Source organism: Argiope bruennichi, chromosome 6, assembly GCF_947563725.1.
Source record: "Argiope bruennichi chromosome 6, qqArgBrue1.1, whole genome shotgun sequence".
NCBI classification, from domain to species: domain Eukaryota; kingdom Metazoa; phylum Arthropoda; class Arachnida; order Araneae; family Araneidae; genus Argiope; species Argiope bruennichi.
In genome coordinates, this window is record NC_079156.1 from 138714412 (window position 1) to 138728789 (window position 14378).

At 31.7% G+C, this 14378-nt stretch overlaps 1 protein-coding gene across 1 annotated transcript in view; it reads right to left on the reverse strand.

Moving 5' to 3' along the window:
- LOC129971248 (uncharacterized) overlaps nucleotides 1-3992 on the reverse strand; it is a 45994-nt gene extending 42002 nt beyond the window's left edge. Inside the window, exon 1 of the mRNA XM_056084842.1 lies at nucleotides 3897-3992. The gene's annotated coding sequence lies outside the window, so the exon portion shown is untranslated. The remainder of the gene's footprint in view (nucleotides 1-3896) is intronic.
- Nucleotides 3993-14378: the final 10386 nt, after the last annotated feature.

Genomic DNA, 14378 nt, shown 5'->3' on the forward strand with positions numbered 1-14378 from the left:
TTCGGCAATCTATTTTTACAAGAGACGCATACACATATAAATAAATATTTGATGACTTGCTTGTATCTGAAAGCTTTTTAGTTCCATTTAGTTCCGTATGATAGTAAAATTATATATATATATATATATATATATATATATATATTGTAACCCAAATTATTTCGAATGACAATGAAAGCAAAAGACTTGCCCTTGAAAAGCTTGTTTATTTTTGCATGAATTTATCACAGAATTAAAGCAAACGGCAGCAATTTATTTTTCATGCAACCGCCCATATCAAAGCACATACGTAAATCAATTCCTCATCACTGGTCCTTGTCCTCTGCCCAGAGTTTTAAAGGCAAACGTTGAATTCTTTTGACAATAAAGGCAATGGAAGATGCAGCCAGTTAGCTTTGACCTTATGATGAGAAGTGTCGAACGGAAGCTGCATTTAGGTCAAAGTCCTTAAACTTGACTCGGCCCAGAGAAGGAGGAAAAGACGAATCTCCGCTGGTTTGAACGAGGCGTTAATCAACTGGCAGGGAAGATACCGATCTCGATATTGCGCCGCTGGTGGTATATGTCTTTTTCGACGAACAAATAGATCCAGTTTGAGAGCGGTTCTCATTTGAATTTGAAAGTTGATTGCCTTTTCCAGTTATCAAGTGCAAGGCAGCCGCTTGGCATATTTACATAATTGTTTTCTTCTCTTCAGTTTTATATTCACAAGAACTGTGTCATGACATATTTGTTAAGTGGGGAAATTTTCCGTCTCTTTGAAAACCGGCAGAAATTGGAAGTAATTCACACACAAGTTTTGTCTGTCGTATTAATTGAATAAAGAAAAATTTATTAAACGAGAATTTATTTAGCGAATCAACAAATGAGCAGAGAACGAATCGCCAACAGTCGGTATTAAGAACAAAAGTTTTCTACTTAAAGTGTAAATGGCTGAATTTAAACGTTTCCTTATTTACAATAATCTCTAATAATGAAGCATTTATAGTTTAGGAATGCTGCTCTCTGTGAGTGTGAAGCGCTTTAAGTGGGATCGGTAGCTGAAAGAAAATTTTCTTTATTAGTTCTGATCGTAGTTCCATAATTATTTTATCAGATGTAATCTTTTTTTCTACATATATATATATTTTAACTTTAAGGAATCATTTCAAAAATCTATTAGCATTTTTTTTTTTTTTTGTGATGTAAAATGAGATTTCCACAATTGAAGAAAAGCAGCTAAAAATTTCATTTTTTTTTTCGCAATCGTTTCAATCAGGGCGTTTTTTACCTGTTTATACAGCTTTTAAATTCCAGACGTTTGGAGGAAGAACAAAAAGTGGCGTCCGAGAGATGCTGGATTGCAGCCGGGCGGCGAAAGCGGGGAAATGTTATTTTGGATGGGCTTGGGAAGGTGGAGGAATTACTTCAGAACGACAATTTAAGATTGAATTTAGATACTGAGCATCTCCGCATGACTGAAGTTACAAAACGTGCTATATTATATGCACTCTGCTTATATTTAATCGACCATGCATCTTTTTCTTTGTGAACAAAAAGTGTTTATTTTATTTTGGTTCAATTCATTAGTTTGTTTTCTTATATCCAAGCTTTAGCTTTCAAGGGTTCGAGAATTATTCGGTAAAAAAGGCAATGAAAAATATAGATTCCACTACGGAAATTTTATTATTCCTAGGCTAATAAACTCATGAACAGAGCAAAGAATTCGAATCGAGTTCATGATGAAGTATCATGATTTACAGAAACAAAAATGTACTACGTTAAGAAGAAATATAAAATACGGTTTCAATCAAGAATTCTTAATTGCATTGTGTTTTGTATTTTACTATATCAAAATATGAATGCATCAAAAATGACGATAGGCTTTTTATTATAAAATTTAGCCTTAGATTATATAGTGAGTAGCTTTGTTTTTCTTTTTGTATTTCCGTGACATAAATTGCAGGTAAATTCATCGAAATTCTCATTTTTTACTTAATTTAGAAACTTCCACATTTGTAAAACAATGCAAACTTTTGAGTAAAAATATTTAAATAAAGATCTCTGTTTTTAAAATTACCTAGACTTCATATTTTAAATATTTATACAGCTCCAATCCATAATACATTATTATTAGTAATAAAGCAAGACTTCATTTTTTGAAAAATAAAATCTTTTACCCATCTATTTTACAAAAAAAGAAATTTCTTTTTACTTAAAAATCTTTATTTAGGATTTCACATGATCACAGTATTATTAGAATTGCAGCGGAACATTTTTACGTTTTTATTTCATTTCAAAATTCATTTGGATGGTTATATTTTTGTGCCATGTTTGTAAATCAACAGGACATCAAATGGCGGTACTGTCCAAAATCTGCGTTAAAGAACTCATAACGTAAAGATAAATTATTTTGTTTCTTTTTGGTAAAGAATGTGTTTTCGGGGGTCGAACTGAATTTTCCTGTGCTACTGAAATTATTATAATTCCTTAATTTTATCATAATTTTTTTAAAAAAAATAATTTTCTGACCGGTATAATTTTGTTTCTTTAAGCCTTAATTGATTTGAAAAAAAAAATCCTGTGTTCTCTGTTAAGTTATAGCATAGTACAGGTTCAGAATATTAATGAATTTAAATTCTCTTATTTAATATAATTTTCAAATGAAGAGTTTAATTTACAGTTTAAATAAAATATTTTATTCCTTTTTGGCATTTAATTTAACAGATATTATAAAGTGCCATGCACGCAGTTTAACTGTTACAACAGTCTTCCAACAACATGCACTGAAAGCGAAGAGGAAGACTTAATAATATTTAATGCCAGCCGCATTTACTAATCCCATCTAATCCCTCCCAAAGGAGTTAAGCCTTCTCATCGGAATGGTGGTAAATCGAATCCATACCAATGATATTTTCAAAAGGACATGAGACTCAGCCACTGAACCAGCGTCTTTTCCTTCTCATATCTAGGACGCCTTACATTAAAAAAATTTTACAAAAAAATTATTATTAGAAATATTATTTCAATACTCCCTAAATATTTTTGAATAATCAAAATAATCATTTAGGAATATTACTTTAATATTTCAAAAATATTCCTACCAAATATTGTTCATTAACGATTCTTTTAAGTTTTGTTTAAAATTTTGTGTAAGAGATTGGCTAACTTTCATATTATATAAGAATATTTCTAAATGAATATGCGAGTACCAATAAAAAAACAAGACACAAACCATAAAAAAATTTCGTTAATTTTGTCTCTTTGATAAATTTGGCATTTAAAGAATATCAGGCGTTCAAGTTTTATTTTTTCTTGCTGTGATTTGCTTTCAATGCTTACGTATCAGCAAGTTGAAGAGATTTCATTTCATTTTTTTAAAGATCTTTCCTGTTTCCTCTATCAACTACTCGGAGGCACAGTGCGGTTTTAAAATGCACTGTACTTGATTCAAATTAAAACTATTTAAAACAACTTCTGTTTGTGAGCCATTGCATCGTCTTCTGAGTTACATTTTTTTTAGTTGTTAAATTCCTCTGTCATATGCTTAGTGAAAACCTGAGCTCTCATCTTTCCTCAGAATACTCCGATGTAGGATAAAAGAATTCGAAATGCCGATTAGTATCCCAATATTTAGTAAAAGTAAACTTCTAAAATACTTTAATTTTTTATGGGGCTTCGAAAAGGAATAAAGTAGTTAAAACTGAAAAAATAACCAGCAAAAAAGTAACTATAAGAGACAGAATCAAATTTAAAAAAAAGAATTTAATACAAGATTAAAGTTATTTTATTTAAAAACGTGAAGGAATTAAAGCCTGCAATTTTTAACGTCACACACACATAAAAAAAAATGCCTTCAGTTAAGATATAATATTCTAAAATTATTTGAGGGATTTCATAATAAAGGAATGACTTACCAGAGTGACAAGAAAGAAGCGGTACTGTTCTGCGCGATGTCAAGGTGTCAGAACTGAAAAAAAGGAGAAAAGATAATCGTCTGCCGACTGGGTAACCTTCGAAAAGAAGACTGGTAACAAAGATTCTCTTTCCATTCAGTTTATAGGTAGTCGGTCAGGAGAGTAGGCATTGTCTTGACCTACTGACTTAGAGAGCAGCATCCGGCCCTCCCCCTGAGGTGACAGACGATGATACCCCGGCGGAATAAGAAATCGTCTAATGGTCCATAAGCTTGCTTGACCCAATAAAACAGCGGCAGAAGATTAATTCGATATGTTTAATTTCGAACGATGAACTTTCCCAGAGGTTTTCTGGCATGTCAACGTTCGGTCCGATTTCGTGCACTTTTCCGACTACTTTTACTTCAACTGGGCGAGGCACGAGTGATTTACCTCGATGGGATCAATTAACACCTGCATTTTTAAAAAATTAAAACAAGCGTGGATTGAAGACATTTATATATATATATATATATATATATATATATATATATTACATTCTTTAATTTTACGATCAGAAAGAAATATATCTCTAAAAGATTAATTGTGCTCTTTATTCCATTAAAAATATTTTTCAACACTTTAACAGATAAATTGCTTTCACATTTATCATAAAAATAAAGACTCTTTAAATAAACTAAATTAGTAATGGATTTCTGATTTGCAAATTGATTTTAACAAATCAGTCACTGTTTCGTTTCCCGATTGCCGTTTCTGTGTAAATGTTAAAAGCACAAAATCATGGCAATTTCCTAACTTGTTTCTTAAAGCAAATCAATAACTTCCAGAAATATTATTTACTAGCAGCCTTTGGCGACCAGCTAGTTCGCCAGAAATAATGCTTTCTAAAATTTTCAATTAAATATTTATGTACCTTGCTCTCTTAATAATTTCTACAGCAAAATCTATTTAAACTTCAAATTTCGATAATCACATAACTCATATTATTATAGAGGCCTTACGATAATTTGTTCCTTGTAACATATGTCTCTCTAATTTGCAATCAGTTGCCTTGGAATCATGTGGAAGATATCACATTTCTTATTTATTCCATAACATTACGTTTCCATTTAAATACGTGCTGAACATCACACTTTCTTCGGTTTAGTTTGATATGAGAGTTAATTTAACCATTCCGTTTGAGTTTCTGTCAACGTGACTGCTACGCATTGATACGCTCTTAACATGCTCTTGCAGGCTAAATGTTACTTTCATTTTGTGAAAAATAAATTGCTGGAAAACATGATTATAATATTTTTTTTAAAAAAAATAAATAATAAATAAAAACTTAATTTTTATGTTAAAGCATTGGTATCAATGGAAAAAAATCATTCTTTGAACATTAAGATGATTTAAAAAAGAGTTTTGTGCTGTAATATTTTTGGAAGTTATCTCTGGAAAACGCCAAAATTCAGCTTAATGTTTAATTAATTAAAATTTCAAATAATTTCACTAAGGTATACATTTTCATAATCCAAAGTATATATATATGCCAAGTGTGGTGGGTCTAGATCATATGGTCTGGTGCGTAGAGCACCAACACATGCAGACACACACACGTATGTAAACGCACCTGCATGTGATTATCAGCCTTGAAGAAATTCCGAGCACTGATTGCCCCGGAATTGATATTTTCTTTAAGATGGGGGATAGAAAGGTCTGAAAGCGTACGTTTTTATAGATTAGACATATTCATATTTTCATAAATCAGTCCATTTTAATAACTGATTTAGTGATTGGTGTAATTCTGTTTATTTAAAATATTAACATCTATGATTCACACAGCAGAGTAGGAAAAAATTTAAAACTCGTAATTCATTAATGCATTTATTGACTCGAGTTGCATAAAATAGAATTATTTGCTTCATTTAGACCATTTTAACAGAACTAAACGGTGTGTATACATATCTAAAGATTTACAAATGAGCCGTTTGTCCCGAATTTGAATGGATATCCTCTATATATTAAACCATGTTTACCTTAAATAAAGGTGGTTCATTGAATTAACAATATAGATATTCTAAAAGATCATAAAAAAATGTGTCTCGCATTTATTTTTTTTAGAAAATATCCCATTTTCTATTTATTTCATTTCATACAAACACGTGCTGAAAATTACATTTTAAAAAATTTAATTTATCGTAGTAGTTAACTTATTTTTTAACCAGAGCTTCTGTAAATGTGATGGCAACACGTTGATTAAAGCTAATTTTTTACCATTCTCTTGGAGATTAAGTTTTATTTTTTATTTTGAAGAAAATAAATTGTTGAAAAAATATAAATGAATTATTTTTAAAAAATTCAGTAAAAATAGAAATTTTATTTATAGGCCAAAAAATTAGTATCATTGAAAAGATTATCTTTTGAGCTTCAATATGATGCAAAAAATCAGTTTTGTGCTGTAATATTTCCGGAAGTTATAGCGGATAAACGTCAAAATTTCGTTTCATTTTTAATTAATTACAATTCTAATTGAAACTCTAAAAAAATCGCTCCAAAGTACACAATCCCGACCTCCAAGGTATACATATGCCAAATTTGGTGGCTCTAGGTCAAACGATCTGGCCAACGTACACACACATTGACCTTTATTATTAGTATAGATTTATTATATACTCTTATATCACATATTGGAAAAATATAAATATCAATGAAATCTTAGAGCACGAGATTGTTTTCAATACGTAAGTACGAAATGTGTCCATTACTATTACTCACCTCGAAAAAATTAAATCGTTTACGTCAAAGCAAGAATTCCGTGTAGATTTTTAATGAAATATTACAATGCCTAGAAAATTTAAAATTAAGAAAAACGTCCAATTTTTTTATGCAGCTTCAAAATGAAATTTTTGAATAATTTTGCCATTCAAATTTTACTTCCTGATATTTGAAGAATTTATAAAAAAAGATACAAAAAATGAAACACGCTTCTAGTGACTCGTGAAATAAACATATGTAACAGCATGAATTCAATCTAAACGCGCACTATGTGTGCTAAAACAGAACTTCAAAAGATGATTTTTTTTTAATGCAGTCAAGAGGAATAAGGCACCGTAATGCATTTGACGGGAAGCAGGAATTAGTTTTTCACGACGGGCATGTAAATGTTTAATGCCTAAATTTCTCTTTAGAAGTGTAAAAGAATTCTTTAAATTTATGCATTCCATTTGATTCATAAATACAAAGCACAAGGAAGCAATGTCAGTGCGCAGAGAAAACTGCAATTCTGTTTGTCTACCAAATTTTAAGAATTTCGGCGAGCTTTAGTCTCCTTGATTCTTGATTTAATTTTTAGTCCACTTGTGTGTGAAACCACATTTTAAACACTATCCCCTCTCCAGGGAAAGGAAAATGCTTTTCCTTCTTTCCAATTTTTTCTTTCGACTTTCGTAGGATTGCCATGTCTTGTCTCTCTCTTCAGAATCAAGTCTAGCAACCACATTAAGGGCTATGCAGGAGAACAAAGGAGGGACATTCTGGTCAGATGAGCATTCGCCGTTCAAGTAAAACATTGATTGCAGATTGGCGCTGCAGTTATATTAAACCTAATGGGAAAATCAAACATTCTGCGGAAATATTTTCTATACTGACCATCAATGGAATGGCCAGCTCCTCCCTATTGTGTATTCGAATTCCACCAATTCTCTTCTATATTATTTCCTATATTTGATTATGCTTTTACAGTTTTGAGGGTTAAGAAAAAAATTTCCGTTGTCTTATTGATTGCACACTTACATCGGAAAGAAGACCCGTGCATTTTCTTCTTATCTTTTCGATTTCTGCCATAAATCGACCTTCGCTCTAAGCATTTTACATTAAAATTATTAATAAATATTTTTATACTGGATTGGAAGAAGAATATTTAAGATCATGATAGTGGATTTGATTTTCAATAACAATGCTTTCCATTATATCTTTGATGCTGGAGTGTGGTTTCGGATCTTATCGGAGCTTTATTCATTTTTTTTTTCATCGTTGTTAATTTGCCAATAAACAATAAACTGATTCTCGAGTTTAATCCAAACGCAGAATCACATTTTTGGGCCCTTCTGAATTCATTTCAGAAAGATTTATCTTTACGTGAGTTTGTATTCTACGAAAACCGGCTTGGAAATAAGAAATGGTTTATTCTTGCAGCAAAAAAATGGATGGCCTTTTATTATAGTTCAAATCAAACCTTCGATTGCTTTGGAAAGAGGGCAGTTTAGAAGCAGTTGCCTACAAATCGTTGGTTTGTTCCAGCCAGGTTTACTCACTATGCTTCAGATCTCTGTGGGAGCATACACTTATAATTCTAAAACAATTTGAATTACGGAAACTAATTATGCCAATTAGTTTTCGCTGGAACAAATATAGAAAAATACTTAACTAAAAAAACAAGAAAAATTCTTCTTATATTTAAATTTATAATAATTTCCTTTAAATACATGAAAAGTCATTCACTTATCTTAAATGAATCTGAACTTCAAAAGCAAATTTTTAATTTTTACATTTAACTTACAGCTCGTCCTCCAATGCCGGCTATAGCCAGAATATTTCTTTTCTCAGATTTTGAATTCCCAGATTTGCATTTCAGAAATTTGGAATAATTTTTTTTTCAGATTTTATTTTGGAACATTCAAGATAGCAGTCCCAAAGAAATGAAATGCAAGCAATATAATATAAATAATTAACCCTATACTATTTCAAGCTTATTAATGTAAAATATTGCTTTTCCTTGTTAAGTAAAAATGAATGTGTATCAGAATGCCTCTCGTGAGATTCTGACGGTAAAGGTCATTTATTGTATAACCTATGCACTACTGCTGCATTCTAACATTTTATACACCCTTTGGTCCAACATTTCGAATGCATGAATATTATTTCCGGTTACTTAAATGCCTTTGATTCCTCTGCCTGCCTCGAAAACTGTTGCTCAGGAAACTGAACTGTGGCAAAACGGGAACAAAAGAAGGACGATTCCTGAAACTTCCTCAGAAATGTGCCTTAATTCTTTCAAAAAAAATTTTTTTTTCAGGATAGAAAGAGATCAAAAGAAAAAAACCAAAATTATCAGAAAATCGAAAATATTTCTGTAAAACATATAATCCTATCATTACTCATTTATATTCTTTTTTTTTAATTTTGAATTCATGAAAAGCAAAGTCACAATATGCAGACTACTTTTAAACATCAATCGAAAAATAAAAAAAAAATAGCACATTTTGTGGAAATCCATATTTTGTTTGGCCCTCAACGGTTTCCCAAAGAAAATATATGGAATATGTTATCTACGAAGGACAAAAGCAGTGAATGCCCTCGTTCTGCCGTCCTTATTTCGAGTTATCCGCTGCTTCACTATGGGTCGATCGACTGCCAGAGCGATTGTAACTCTCACCTGCGATTGAAAATATATGCAGCTCTGGTAGCAATACTTTTGTGAAAATAGAAAATATCAGAGAGCTTGATATACCTGGGTATCGTTTATGATTAGAAATCTTATTTTTAGAAGATGGACATGAATACTATTTTTTAAAAGAAAAACCGCCCGATCCGTAGAGCTCGTGCTTCGATCAAATGAATTTCAGCTTTTTATTATTTATGATTAAAATTAATTTTTAAAATTAAAAGGGAATACTACTAATTGTTTAGAAAATACCGTTGATTCATATCTTTATTAAAAGAAATGGTAAACAGCGTTTTTTAATTATCTGGATTGAAGTGTTATCCAAGGAAAGCTGAAAAGAAGACCCCCCCCCCTCCAAAGGAACTCCAAATCCACATATATTTAAAAGTTTAAAGAAGATAGTCAATGAAAAAACATAATTTATTCTATTTTCTAGTCAGAACTGAAATCTACGCGATTCTGAAAAATGAGTAATTTTTAATTAAAACTTCTGAAAACAAAAGTAGGGGAAAAAAAAATACTCAACCCTACAAATTTCCTATTTCTTTTTTATTTTGTTCTTCTTTTCTTCCTCAGTTTTTTTTATCATATACATCAACAAAATTTCTTAATAATTTAATTATTTACTTTTATTTCTTTTAAATCCATTATCAGCTTAGAATACTTACAGTCGTCTTTATATTTTGTATCCATTTTTAATAATTGGCTTCCTTTAATGAACTCTGCATCACTCGTATACTTGTTGTGAACAACTTGTTACGAGCACGAGTTCAATTCTTTATGCCAGACTGAAAGAGGTCACATTCGGCAATTTCTTGAATGATCACAAAATTTCCAGATTTTTTTAAAAACTTTTATTCGGCTTTTTCAAACCACACTAATAGAATACAGTGGAGGAACTTTTGTCTAGGAATTTGTCCGGTGGCGCTAGGTTGCGTGTAAATCGAATGTCTGTAAAAATATATATATTCAATGAATAATGAAGATAATATTAATAGTTTGTTCAGTATAATGGGCCAGGTTCTTATATGTTTCATTTATTCCCTCAGTTGTTGCAGTATTGATAAACAATGAATATTGTCTTGAATTCATAGTTTATCTATTCTGCAACATATAGTGTACGCAAATATTGATGCCACGCACTTATGAGTCATAATAAACAAGTAAAGCCACATACATTCACACAAAATTTCCATAAAAATTAACCTAAAATAAATCCGTAATATCATATTAAGCCAAAAATGTGTTGCAAAGTGAAATTGAATTTATTATTAAAATAGGGGGACCTTATATTGTGCCTTGTATGATGCCGTAAGATGCCGAAATCCGTCACTGATCCAGAAAAAAAAAACTAATTAAACCTTGGCTCTTGGTCACGTTTATGCGAATTAAACAATGCAGCAGATTTATTTTATTGTATTGCAATATTTCTTGCAATTTTTTTTGTTACATATTTTTTAGGCGCATTAATCAGTTGACATTTTATAAATGCCTAAAAATACAAATCAGACCAGAGGAATTGTCTACTCTGTGTGCTCTTGTATTATCTCTCCAACTAAAAAAGTTCTTTCTTGCATCCTAACCTTTCTCTAACATTTAGGGCTTTGTGCAAATAAAATTTTTAGACTCTGTATAATGAATAAAATACCGCATCTTCTGAAAGGAGTTGCTGTTGATGGGCATGTTCACAATAACAATTTATTGAAAAACGACTTAAAATATTGAAATTAAATAGCTTTTATGAAAAATTATTACTTTCCATCAATTAATTTAATATGCATCATAATTAGCAATAAAACAAAAAAAAGATCTTTCGAAATTTTTAATAGCATATATAAATTACTCTAACAATAATGATGTAATCTGCTTTTCAGTTGATGAGATTTATTAATGTATATAGGTATTGTTACTAATAAGATCAGGGTACCCACATAGATCTATTAATTAATCCATTTCTTCATTTAATTTTTGAGGTTGATTTTCCACTATTTTCTGGAACTTTTTATTTGTCTTCCTTGGCATCCAAACACCTCAAGCAAATATTGCTGACACTGATTCGGCAATATCGTTCTCAATGCTATCAACGGCGGGTATTTTCATTTTATTGTAAGTGTTCCAACAATGAAGGGCAGCATCGAACAAAATAGTTTAACTTTCTCACCGCTGTAGCTTCTTTTGCACCTCTTTTTGAGTTTGTAAGATATTTCATGGAGGTGCAAGCGACTTCAGTCTCTTTTTTTCACAAATCTTAGTTTTTAGATATCTTTTGATTGCCAGCGTTAGGTGTGATGGCAATTTTTAAAAAAACTGAATGTTAGTGAACAGCTGTTTTAATTGGAGAAGTCGAAGCCATGGTGCTAATCTTATTTAAGTAAAGAAGTTATGCAGAGATTATTATTTAAAAGCGGTGTGTCCGAGGTGGATATTGGGTAGTCATACAATACTGTGAGAGAAGGGCTTCCCGGATCCGCAACAATGTCAGGGATCATATCTGAGTTTTAAAATATTTCACTAACGATTTAAAATTCGAATTTCAATGGAAATTAGATTTCTTTTTAAAATCTGCATAAGCTTTATTTGCTACAATTAAAAAAGAGCTTAAATGATATCAAAGCTAATCATGGCAAGTATAAATAGAGTATTTTGAGCAAGTATTTTTTTCTATAGAAATGCGAGTAAAAAATACATTATGTAGTTTTTTCTCTTTCTGTCTTTGAGAAATCAAATTGTCAAAAGCGCTGATACTTATTAAGATAAAGTCATTACTTTCACCTACAATCGCAGATAAATGTGTGGGTGTCGGAGATAGAGCTGATTCACAATTAAACAAATAGCATCTTCGTAGGTTTTCTTGAATACAATATTTACTGGACCGAAAGTATCAAAGTATCGTTTGAGAGAATTTTTTTTATACCATCTCTTGATATAGTATACTCTGATTGCGTTAAAAGACATTATTTGCTTGAAAATTTTTTAAAAATAGAAATATCAAATACATTGTGATATTATGGATGCATAATTCCTTCACATATCTTCGATTTTGAAAAATTAACTTCTATAGATCACATAATTCAATCTCATTTCGACCAACTTAATTTAACTAGAGTGAAATCCTCTGAAATTTCAAATGAAGCAGGCTGTAGGTCCAAAATTTAATACAGATACACAATTTTGGTGACAAGATCACATACCAAATTTCACTTACCAAGGTCTATAAGTTTTTGAATGATCTCGTTAAACCACTTGCAAATTCCTCTTTCCAATTTTTCAACAGACTGGACACAACATTTCATGCAAGTCTTGATGATAATTCGGTGTATTTAGTTGTACCCATCCAAGTGTTTGCGTTTTTCAGTTTCTTGTTTTCATGAGCATCAGAGGTTAAATCAACAGTATTTCTAAGAAAAATTTCATCCAAAATTTTAAAAACAGACAAACCTGCAAATGTAGTGCAAAATCCTCTACGTTTCATGCTCGTACCTCGTTAATTTATTAGCTTTAGAATTTTTCTTCGAAATTTTTTTAACCAAGATTACATTTTTTTAATTGCGAATATTATTTGTGTCATTTTATATAATATCTCAGAAGCTCTTGAAATTTTGTTGTATGATTTACAATATTTTTTTTGTGGGGGGGGGATAAGAACATTGTATCGTAGCCATTTGGGCATAGCCTAGTGATAGAGTGTTATTTGACAGCAGCTAAATGCCTTGATGATTTCCAAAGGGCTCCGCATTACTGTCCCGTCTACTGAGAGAGGAACTAAGGATTCTAAAAAAGTGAAGGGAAATAGAGAGTTTATAGCTTCCTTTTTAAAAAATTACTCAAGCATCACAAATTAAATCCTGAAATAATTTTTGCAGAAAAGCTGTATAATATTAAAATTTGCTTAAAATGAATGCCAACGTTATGGAATACCTCCTAATAACGTGATGTACTTCCTTTTGTAAGGCGAAGTGTAGCAACTCTAGGTGGCATGGACTCCATAAGTCTTTGGAAGTCCCCTGCAGAGATATTGAGCCTCTACAAACATCCATAATTGAGAAAGTGTTGCCGGTGAAAGATTTTGTCTTGAACTGTGTCCTCGGTTATTCTCATAAATGTTTGATAGGTTGGGTGATTTAGGTGGCCAAATCCTACACTGGGATTATCCAGAATGTTCTTCAAATTAATCGAAAATAGTTGTGGTCCAGTAATATGGCGCATTGTCATCTACGGAAGTTCCACTGTTGTTTCGATACATGAAGTCCATGAACGGTCGCAAGCGTTCCCCGAATAGCTGACTATAAGCCTTTCCAATCAATGATCGATTCAGTTGAATAAAAGGACCCAATTCAATTCCTGTTAAAACAACTCACACCATTATGGAGCCTCCAACAGTTTGTACTGTGCCTTTTGATAACTTTGGTCCTTTGGACCGTAATTTAAGGAGTCTGCACACACTCGAAGCATCAATAGTGAAATCGTGACTCATCTGACTAAGCCACGGTTTTCCAATAGTGTAGGGCCGAACCGATATGGTGCCGAATCCAGTAAAAGCCCTGCAGGCATTGTCGAGGAGTTAGTAAAGGCACCCGAGTCAGCTTTCTGCTATCACAGTCCATTAAAGCCAAATTTCGTCGCACTATCCTCAAGGACACATCCGTCGTGCATCCCATATTGATTCCTGCAGTTATTTCACTCAGTGTTACTTGTCTGTTAATACTATCAAATATTTATAAGCACACGTCGCTAGTCTCTGTAATTAAGTCCAGGGGTGGGCCAAAGCATTGTTCAGGGTAAGTGGTATTTGCCCGAATTTAGGTATTCTTGGCATACTCTTGGCACTATGGATATCGGAAGGTTGAATTGAGTAATAATTTCCGAAATTGAATGTACCATGAGTCTAGCTCCAATTACCATCTCTTGTTAAAAGTCTATTAATTCCCGTTGAATGGCCGTAATCACATGAATCACTTGAATGTAAATAAAAGTCCTAATGCACTGCAAATTTATGCATTTTGTACGCTATACTACTGCTATCTATCTATACTACTATTATAAATGTGAAAGTTTGG